This window comes from Pteropus vampyrus, unplaced genomic scaffold (genome assembly GCF_000151845.1).
Source record: "Pteropus vampyrus isolate Shadow unplaced genomic scaffold, Pvam_2.0 Scaffold15, whole genome shotgun sequence".
Lineage (NCBI taxonomy): Eukaryota > Metazoa > Chordata > Mammalia > Chiroptera > Pteropodidae > Pteropus > Pteropus vampyrus.
The window spans coordinates 7,224,988-7,235,473 of record NW_011888796.1 but is presented as its reverse complement, the minus strand read 5'-3'; the positions used below and the strand labels follow the sequence as shown (position 1 = coordinate 7,235,473).

At 36.0% G+C, this 10,486-nt stretch overlaps 1 pseudogene; it reads left to right on the top strand.

Annotated features, from left to right (window-relative positions):
• Window positions 1-5,199: 5,199 nt before the first annotated feature.
• LOC105308773 lies at window positions 5,200-5,512 on the top strand (annotated as a pseudogene).
• The last annotated feature ends 4,974 nt before the right edge of the window (window positions 5,513-10,486 follow it).

Below are 10,486 nucleotides of genomic sequence, written 5' to 3'. Positions count from 1 at the left end.
AACATAGGCATCCATAAGTGAATTGATTAATATGTGTTATTATTGAATAATCAATATATACTGATTAATATATATGCTTTGTCTTTTTTCAGAAACGGATTTCAAAAGGACGTACCGAGTTACAAGGGAGTTCACGTGGAATCACTAGGGACTTGAGAGATTTTGTTTAAAGGATGAAAAGATTCTGGCCCAGAATGGTTAAGAGCTTGACTCAAAGGCATAGAGCTAACAGATTGAAGAGGGGCTGAAACAGGAGATGTTCATCAAATGTTTGTGAATGAAATAAGATAGAGAATAATTAATTCAGTGAGACTTTAAAAGATGTGTTAGTGAATAGGTGAGCAGCTGTTATAGGAATCAAGAAAGTAGAAAAGCTTATGGAAAAAGGTAGAAAAGTATATATATGTTTGTGTGGAGTGGTGTTTTACAGCTGGTAGAGGGCATACATAGTTACATATGGTGGTAGTTGTTTCTGGATATTTCAAAGAAAGCTTTCTCTTTGGGAACTTGAAAGCAGTGCCTTCTTCCCAATTCAAAAGCATTTCAATGAGAGTTGGGAAAAGAACTCAGGGATCCTTGTTGTTTATCTCCTTTACGTACCAAAGAGATAATTCTAGCTGAGGATTAAAATCTAATGACTATTTCATTTATATCATAAATAGTTTAACACATTTAGTTGCTAGTATTTAATGAAGTGTATTAATAACTGACCCTTCTAGAATTATGTAATATGTCTTGTGAGTTGATATGTATTTCAACTGACCAAATAAGGGTAAATATTAATAGTGAGCATTCACTGTCAACTTGCTCCCTCTCTAAGTACCTCTAGTCAGCAATGGGGCTTATTCAGCATATCTCGATTTCTGTCATAACACTGTTCTTTTTAAATGAATTCAAGGGAATAAACAGTACAAAAGAATCCACCAAGAATGGAACAAGTGTTGACAGTGGTTTTAGAAATCATTTTGCCTTTCCCTGAAATTGAAAATTCCATTTCATAACCATGTTAAACTCCTTCTGTGCCCAATTCCCCATTGACAAGTGCATACACACACACACATACACACACATACACAGATACACACACGCGCGCACACACACACACACACATATTTTGCAAAGACCCTGAACTGTCCTCTCCAGGGTTGTTATATTTTATTTTGGAACAACACAAAGTCTGCATAATATTTGCTTTTAAAATATACACTTTTTGTTTGCTTTTCCAACATTACATGTTTCTTTATTTTATAGATGGGGTTGAGAGCTGAAAGATTTTTTTTTTCCTGTTTCATCCTAAAAGCCTAAGGATCGATGCCAATTGCATACTTAGATATCAAGGCAACTTTTCCAGCTGTGCTCCAACTGTTTTCTATTGTGCTCACTACCATGTCCTTGGTGTCATTTTTCTGATTTGAGTGAAACCTATGCAAGACATTAATTGTGTCTCATTAATGGTCCTTGCTCTTCTTTTCAATCCTGGTATGTATGAATGCTCCAAGAGAAATACAACCAATAAACAAAACAGCAGTGTATTCCTCTGTATATTGTTCATGAAGCAAAGAGTATGTGAGAAATTCATATTTGCCAGTATATTTCAGGCATTTGGGGAGCCCTTTGAAAAAGTCTGTTGCTCTATTTTTACCACCATACCACTTCAGGCCCAAATATTGGGAAGTTTTAACAAGAAAGATAGCAATTATTAATTCTTTCCATTAAAATACTGCAGGATTGTCTACTGTACCATTGTCTACTACCAACAGAATAAAAGGTACTGCCATAGCAAAACTATAGAAAATGTAAAATAGAAAAATACAGACGTTGCTAGGATAGTTTCTCAATAATGTGTTAATTAAACAAAATTTTGGCTTTTGTTGTCTACAATCTGGATTTGAAGCAAAGGAATGAGCCAGTAGAACACATTTTCAAGTCCTGTTTAAAGCATTTTCTAAACTTATAGCACAAAAATGCTCATTTTGATTTTAAATTAGATAAATGCTGCTTTAAGATGGAGGTCATAAGAGAGTACTTACTAAACATTGTGAAAATCATCTATTCAGAGAATTCGTATCATCTCCAGAGGCAAATCATGAGTATCAGGACCAAACCTTTCAACCATTATGCCCCACTCCCTTAAAGATAACTTTCTCTTTTTGGTTCAGACAAAGGGTACCAGAGATTATAAGAAATGTGAAGTCCGTCAGCTATTAACTTCAGGCCTGATTAAATAAGAGGTAATATAATTGATGTACTTTTATCAGAGAGCAATTTCTGGAATAGAATATACATCGTATAGCAGAGCAAAGTTTTAAGAGTTAGAGAGAACATTAATTCAAAACAATGAACATTTTGGACTTCAACATAACCTTTTAAAATTTACATCTATTTCCATATGTCCACGTGATTGGTAATGTCACACTGTTGAGAAAGCGGTGGCAAAGTACGATACTTATTTGATATTTTTGTGCATTGACATGAACTTATTTTAACACCAATTTTTTTGTGGGGTTTAAATGTGTTCCTGAAGTTTTATTCACTGAGAAAACAGACTATTTTAAGTAGAAATTAAAAAATCATCCTCAAAGATAACATTATTAAGGGAAAAATCTTTTGACAATTACTAATTGATTTTGGTAACACAGTCATTGTACAAGAAAAGTGAGTATTTTCGAAGGCCGATGGCCTAAAATTATACTTTCTTGTATTAAAAAAGGTTAATTAGGAATTGAGCTCAAAGTTAATTTTTCAAAGGTCAGCTCCTATGCTATTGGGTCCTGTGACCCTGTCTGAAGTAATCATAGCATTAACACACACGTTATAGCTTTCCTTTCACTTGATGACATAATCTCTTTAATTGGTGTCGGAAAGCCTGCAATGTGAAAGAACCGTGGAAAACACCTAGAGACTATAATTTTACTCTCTCCATTCACAGAGCAAAAGAAACAAGTCTTAAGAATGTACTAGAGACTCATTACAACCCCTAGGCTGTCAACACAAAGCCCTCACATTTCAACTAAGAGTTTTAGGAATGATCAATTCTGCTTAGTTCCAACTTCAGCGGGTGAACTATTAACCTTTTCAGAAAAACCGGTGAATGCTAAATGTCAGATAATCTTCTATGAGAAAGCTAAGAGGGTAGATAATATGGTTTAACTCATTAGACATAAGTGCGAGAAGGTAATATTTGCAAATTTATTAAGCATGCTCTTTGAAAGAAACTATTGGCCTAAGACTTTCTAACTCTTACATTTCCACAACCTCTAACATAATGCTCTTCCATAAATCCCCCATGGCTCATCATGCAGACTTGACACGGCCCGTTTTCATTTGAGAGCTTAAATTCACCTCATGTAGGGAACTGATCAGCATTGTTGTGGCCCTGTTTTCCCAAAGATTCTGTCTAGTAAAGAAGAAGGCTACTGTGCAGTAGCCCTTGAAAGACCCACCATGAAACTTTTGCAAGGATTTGCTTCCAGAAAGGAAGAAGGGAAAGCTGACGTTCGCTAAGTCCACCAGCATCGGTTTAGCAACTGCTCACTGAAAAATAGAAGGGCCCTGGGTCTGCCGTTAATGTAACAGCTCCTGTGCTTATGGCACTGAGTGCTTCAGTTCTGTCACCTTTTGTGGTCTTTTTATCTCCTCAGTTCTAACATACCTCTTTAAAAATTGGGTAACCAGCCAACCAAGAAGTGCTATGCCTGGACTGCTTTGTGCTGGGCCTTGCTTTTATTGGGTGCCAACAGCAATGTGGTAAATAGGGGTGTGTGTCACCTAGCAGACATAAAGATATTATTTAGAACTGGTCCATCTTTGGTTCTGATACAGAGACTGACTCCCTTTTGTGCCTTGTCTAGATACATCTGCACCTGAGAGTGCAGAAAGAGAGAATGGGGTAGAAAAGGCAGGCAGGCAGGCGCTCATGCCTGCAGACAGTGCTGCCTTCCTATGTTAACTACTAGCCAATAGTTATACTGTGTATCAACATGTCTTTAATCATGTCTCTGTGTAGATGATAAATTGGTCTTTTGGGATCTGTTTTGCGTTTTATGTAATCCTCCATTTTTAGGCCCGGATAAGTAGTGCAAACAACCCATTAATTCAGTCCATTAACTAAGACAGTCAAAAAGACCAGTATTTTTTTAGCGTAGGGACATGGCAACTTTCACTTTCAAGGCTAGAAAGGCATAAAAAGCCTATTTCGCCCTGTGATTTAATCACTATCACAATTTTATTAATCAGCAAAATAATGATTCACAAATGCCTTCACTATATCCACTGCTTTGTTCCACTCTGTGCCAATCTGGTACAGCCTCAGTAATATCAAGGCCTCACTACCTCACTCTGCCCTGGAAGCTGGGGTATTATTTTTCACCTTCAACCACTCAGTAAAACTAACAATCTTCTTTTCCCACCAGAGTTTTCAGCAAAATCTTAATCTTATCATCTAATTTAAATAGTATAATGAAGAATTTGCATTCTTTCACTACCTGAGAGCTTTCCTCAGGAAGAGAAAATAAAAATCACCTGATATTGCAAATCTAATCATCCCTAAGATCAATCAATATTTCCTCACCACCTTCAAGAAAAGCTCTTAGCCTGGCACACGAGGCTGCGTATGCCCTGGTCCTTGAATCCCTCTTCACCTCCAGCCTCCGGCCATATTGAACTCCTCTCAGTCCCTGAAAGCACCGTGCTCTCTCCCTTAGAATCTTTGTACAACGTTCTCTCTGCCAAGAACTTCTCTTTCACTTGGACAATCTCGAATCACACATCCTTAAGGGGTTAGCTCTTAACCCCCAGAAAATTCTTATGTGTAGACAACCACTTTGCCTACATCCCGGGCCATATATCACTCTAGATGTTCTCTTACGACCCTGTGCCAAACCTTATTTTGACACCCTTCATGCCAGTTTCTCTTGAGGGCTAGGACTCTGTAATTTTTTTTTTTTTATCTTTGAAACCCCAGCCTCTAGAAGAGTGCCCAGCATAGGTAAGAGCCTTGTACATGTTTACTGAATCATGTTCCAGTAAGAGTATTTTGTTAATGTGTGGGAAATCACTTGTTTTTTGTAAAATCCTTGAAGTATAAAAACCCAGACACATATATTAATGCATGCTAATCTACTTAAAAATAATTTCAGGCTCGTACAGCGCTTTGCATCCACGTCCGTCGTTTCTTACAGTTGCTTGTCAGATCTCAGCTGCCAAAATGGTGAAGCAGGTGAACAGCAAGTATGCTTTTAAGGAAGCCTTGAACAGTGCAGGAGATAAACTCATAGTAGTTGACTTCTCGGTCACGTGATGTGGGCCTTGCAAAATGATCACACCTTTCTTTCATTCCCTCTCTGAGAAGTATTCCGGCACGGTATTCCTGTGGATATTGTCAGGATGTTGCATCAGAGAGTGAAGTCAAACACATGCCAACCTTCCAGTTTTTTTTAAAAATGGACAAAAGGTGGGTGAATTTTCTGGAGCTAATAAAAAACTTGAATCCACCATCAATAAATTAATCTAACTATGTTTTCTGAAAACGTAGCCAGCCATCGGCTCTTTAAATCTTGTAATTTTTTTTTATTTATTTACAAAAAGGAAAGACTTTACTCAACTTCCATCTGGGAACAAATTAAAATAAAATATTAATTCTACCCTTTTTAAATTAATAATTATAATAATTTCAGTATTATTTCAAAATTAATAAACTTAATGATTTGGTTTTAAAACAATTGCGACTCTGCTGGATCGGTCGTCACAAATATCCCAACGTAATCTTTTTACAGGACATCAATTTAAGCCCCACGCAGGTCACTTTAATGGTGTCCTCTAGATTAAGAAAATGAGCTATTCTGCCCTCTCCTTGTCTCTGCCCCTTCCTCTAAGTCAGGTTAAAATTTCAATGGGTGTTTCAACCCACATTTTTGAAATGGTGACCGAGTTTTGACCAGCAATTTATGGTCTCTGTACAGAGGGTACAATCAAGAAATCAAAATTCTCTACTATTTTTCTCCAGTTGTTGTGCAAATGAATGAGCATGCATTGCCTGTATGCCTTCAGCAAAGCAAGCATTTGTGGCAGCAACTCTGAATAGAAGTTTTCCTGTTTACTTTCTTATCACTTGTTTAAGTTCTAAGGAGAGAGACCTGGCCATTTTGTTATAGAATGGATGTTTTCAATGCAAAGGAAAAAAAAAATCACAGTTTTGAGTTTTTACAATGTTTGCCCCTTTTCCCAGCAGGGATGTGTTTTGAGTGCCAGGAGACAAAAAGTGTGGCCTCAACAAGCAGAATTTTAAAAAGAACATCATTTTCATTATGTAGTCAATCTCAATTACAAGCAAATGTTTTCTCTGTGGAGACTCTTCTCCTTTCAGGGCATTATGTGAGCCTCTTTTGTGAATTGAGAGAAAGGATCAGTGGTCAATAGGGAGCAGAGTGCTGTATACAGTGGATTTTTGTATCCCTCAGTCTCCTACATAATGCGTTTTGTCAGGAGAACAGCCTGCCATCCTGAGCAGATTTGCTGAATTAAAGAGCACAGCAGGGATAGGAAACTTGTTGCTAGGTGACTGACCGCTGCTGCTTGGCGGGTCTGGGCCGAAGGTGACTCTCTGCTTTTCTTCCACTACTTAATCTTGCCTTTTAATCTACATCTATAATTAACTCTGTTAATGCCACACATCCATTTGTTTCTTTTTTACTGCACTTCAGGCAACCAATTTATCATTATTTAGTCTTTACACTCAAACAACAAACTATTTTTTCTCCATTAGCGTCATATGAGGTGAAACATTCTGCAGTGTAAAGAAAGACGCAGACTCAGTAGATATTGCCTGTGATTACTCACTTCCTCTTAGGATTTTCAGAGATACTTTTTGCTCATCTGAATGGAAAATACGTCCTTGAGGAAACACTCCTCTTTTCCATTATCTCTACAGCTTGATTGCGCCTAATTAATGGAAATGTTCTTGGTGACTTTCAATTCCTCTCAGTGGTGACATATACCAACAATTAAAAATTGCTTTCTTTCTCAGAGGTTTACATAATTGTTTCGCCTGAAATAAATGTGTTGCCTCCGATGTCTTTGCAGGACGTTTTCTCTGTGGTCATTATTAGCCAGAGAGGCTGGACTGGGATGCAGGACCTAGGGATTCAAAGAAGTAGGGACTTGGCACAATTCTGGTGAGGTAGTGGCTGCATCCAGTATCTGGGGGATGCTGTAGCAGATTCTGGCAGGAGCACCCAAATTTTAGCTTGGCTAATGTTGGTGGTTCAAGTGTGATGTGCCCAGAGGGAAAAACCAAGGTGGCTTTAAGGAACCAGATCTGCGGTATGATTTTTGACACCGTTTCTGAACAGATGGCTCCACACCTGGCTCTCGGACTCTCCTGGACATTCTGTGAGCTAAGGAACAGTCTAAGAACCCTACCGAAACAATAGGCCTTGACTTGCATTTCTACACCCATATAGGCAGTCTGGTATAGTAGTTAAAAGATTTGACCTAAGACAGACTGACTGCTTGGGTTCAAATTTCAGGTCTACCATTTACATGTTGTGTGTCCTGAGATAACTTACTCAACCTCATCCCTAAAATAGTGATGATAATAGTACCTTCTGATCAGGGTTGTTATAGGATTAAATGAGTCAACCTATGTAAAGCAATTGGTGGTTATTAGCTATTATTAATATATTAATAATATGATGAAACAATTATCTGCCTAATTTTTCTATGTCTTAATAAGACAAAATTGCATGCCCATAGTGAATAAAAATATTAAAACATGGAAATTAAATAATACTTTTTAGAGTTTTCATAGCAGTTTAATCACACGATCTCGTTAATCCTCAAACTCCTCTAATTTTATAAATTCTCAATCTTTGTACAGAGACAGGTTACCATGTCAAAAATAGCTTGAATGCACATTTTCCTTAAGAATGTATATTTTGTGTATACTATAAGGTTATACAGAATAGTTCAGATTTTAGAAGTGCTCGATCTGACCTACCTAAATTAAGGAAATGCAGGTTATGCAGGCTTTTATGCCAGACATATTTGGAGAGCATTAGGCTTTAATTAGACTAACTGGGGCTAGTTAGAGGTTGTGATGGCTCTCCTTCAGTGGTGCATAAAAGCATCTTGTGCACGGAGAATTAGGAAGCCAGAATAAGGACCATTAGGATGTCATTTACTACATTTTCATCTTATCAATTTATACTCTTTAATGTGATGGCCTGGTTTGCATCCTTTATGCAGGTGTTAATTCTTTGCCTTTGACTGTCTTTAACACATGTCTGTGAAATGTGGCTGCCTGCAAGTCTGTGCATGTGTAATGATAGAGATGAGATCACATAGTTGGGGAAAGTGGGCCCAGGCCAGCACTCCTGTCACCACCAAATATAATGGGGCAGGTAGAAAACTTTTATTTTTAATAGTCTGAGAGTGAGCTAAAAGCCCCAGTCTCTTATGAAGAGCATCTGATTCTACACAACACATTGAACTTGACTTTATTTCAGGATATTGCTTTTTTGTCTTTCCTATTGCCCATCAATGATAAATCAGTGTATAATAATATTTTGAAGTAGGTGGCTCATCTGAGCTCTCAAATATGATATCACAACATAAAATTCTTCATAGATAATCCCAATTTATTAAGTGAGAAAATGTAAACCCAGCCTTTGACTTAGCTGCCCAAAATGATTCAGCGTGAGTCTATAGCAGGACTGCAATGAAACACGGATATATTTTCCTTTAGGCCATTCTCCACACTGACTCTCTGCTAGTTCTTGCTGATTCAAAGACAGTACAGATAGAACAATAAGTTGTTTCTCTTCTTGTATTTCAGAAAAACTAAGCAATGATTTTAATTGAACTTACAAAATGATTTTATATTTTGATACTTTTATAAGATTTTTCCTTCAAAAAGAAATAATAAAATATTCTTTAAAACTATAATCAATCTGTGAGGTTCCATAGCATGTTTCTTAGTTTGCCAGGGAAAGCATCGCTGGAAGCTGAAGTTCCATGAGGGCAGGGATCATGTCTTCTGGGTTAATCCCTATATCCCCAGCATTTAGCACAGTGCTCAGTACTTAGTAGGTGTTCATATCATATCTGTTGAACAACAAGTTGGTGAGTAAATGAATTAATAAATTAAAATACTTAAAAGAAGAAGCTGGTATCTACCATTAGTTCCATAGAATTCTTTTTTTCCAGTAGTTTTTCTTAAAGTGATTAAAATCTAATTCTTTAAAATGAATTTAAAGGATTACTTAACACTTGACTTTTAAATTTTTTCATTTTCATTTCTGTTCTCTTCTTAATAAATCTTTTGCTTTTCAGTGATTTGATTTGATTGGTCATTGGTTTAAGATCATGGAATAAAATGAGTTCAGCCATGATACTTATCAGTTTAATTTCTCTACATCCATAATAGGATGGAACAAAATTTAAAAGGTAATTTTAGAGCCATTTTATCTTTTTGCCTCTTCCTGAGCAGTGTCTAAATTTTTGAAATGTTTAAAATAACAAATTTTAGTCTTACTTTGTAATATTTAGGTGGTTGTAACAATTAAAAAATAAATTAAAAGATAAAATTTTAAATTTAAACTTGAAAGTATGGAATTATATATTTTTTCAGACTAATCATTTTTTTAAATTTTATTATGAGTTTCAAGTATGCAGTACATTGGTTAGACATTTATATAGTTTATAAAATGATTCCCTAATTGCTTTAGATGAATACATTTTTTAAAGAAATGTAACAAATAGTTATAGTAATGTACGAGGAGCCATTATTAAATTAGTTTGTCATGCTAATATAATCATAGAAACATTATCATCAAATAAAGCTCATTAATGAACTTTGATATTTCTTGGCTGGTTATCTTCAATTTTGCAGCAGAGCCTGTTTTTCATTAAGTGCTAAAAACACCTTTTTAGTTAATAAGTTCTGCTAATTGACATAAATATGCATAATGAAAGCTATGCACTGAAAGGATTACATTAATATTTCCGTTGCATCTGTTAAAAACCTAACATTATTAATCGTTTTTCTGCACTAATCCTTTGTAATTTTTTTCAGAAATTTATGGATATTTGTTTGGTTAAAGCTTTCTATTTTGCTATTTTTCCCATATTTTGTGTCTGTTCTGTGTTAACTTTTTTCATCCAGTATGATTCTATGTCTAACAGGTAAAGGTTACTTAGATATAAAAACTGCAATCAACAGGGAAGATGTTTTATAATAGTCTTCATTTTAAAAAGGACTATATCTTATAATTTGATTAGTCTCCGATAGAATAAACTTCAGTATAGGATAAACTAGGATCTTAGTGAAAAACCAATGTAATTCTAAAAGTACTTGGGACTTAGGTTTATCACTGAACAAATTGGATTAAGCAAGTGGTATGCCAACTCAGAATATCTGCAGCAGTAAGGAGCCTCATGCAGCTTTATCACAAACAGAATGGTGTGCCTACTTGTTCCATCTACTGCC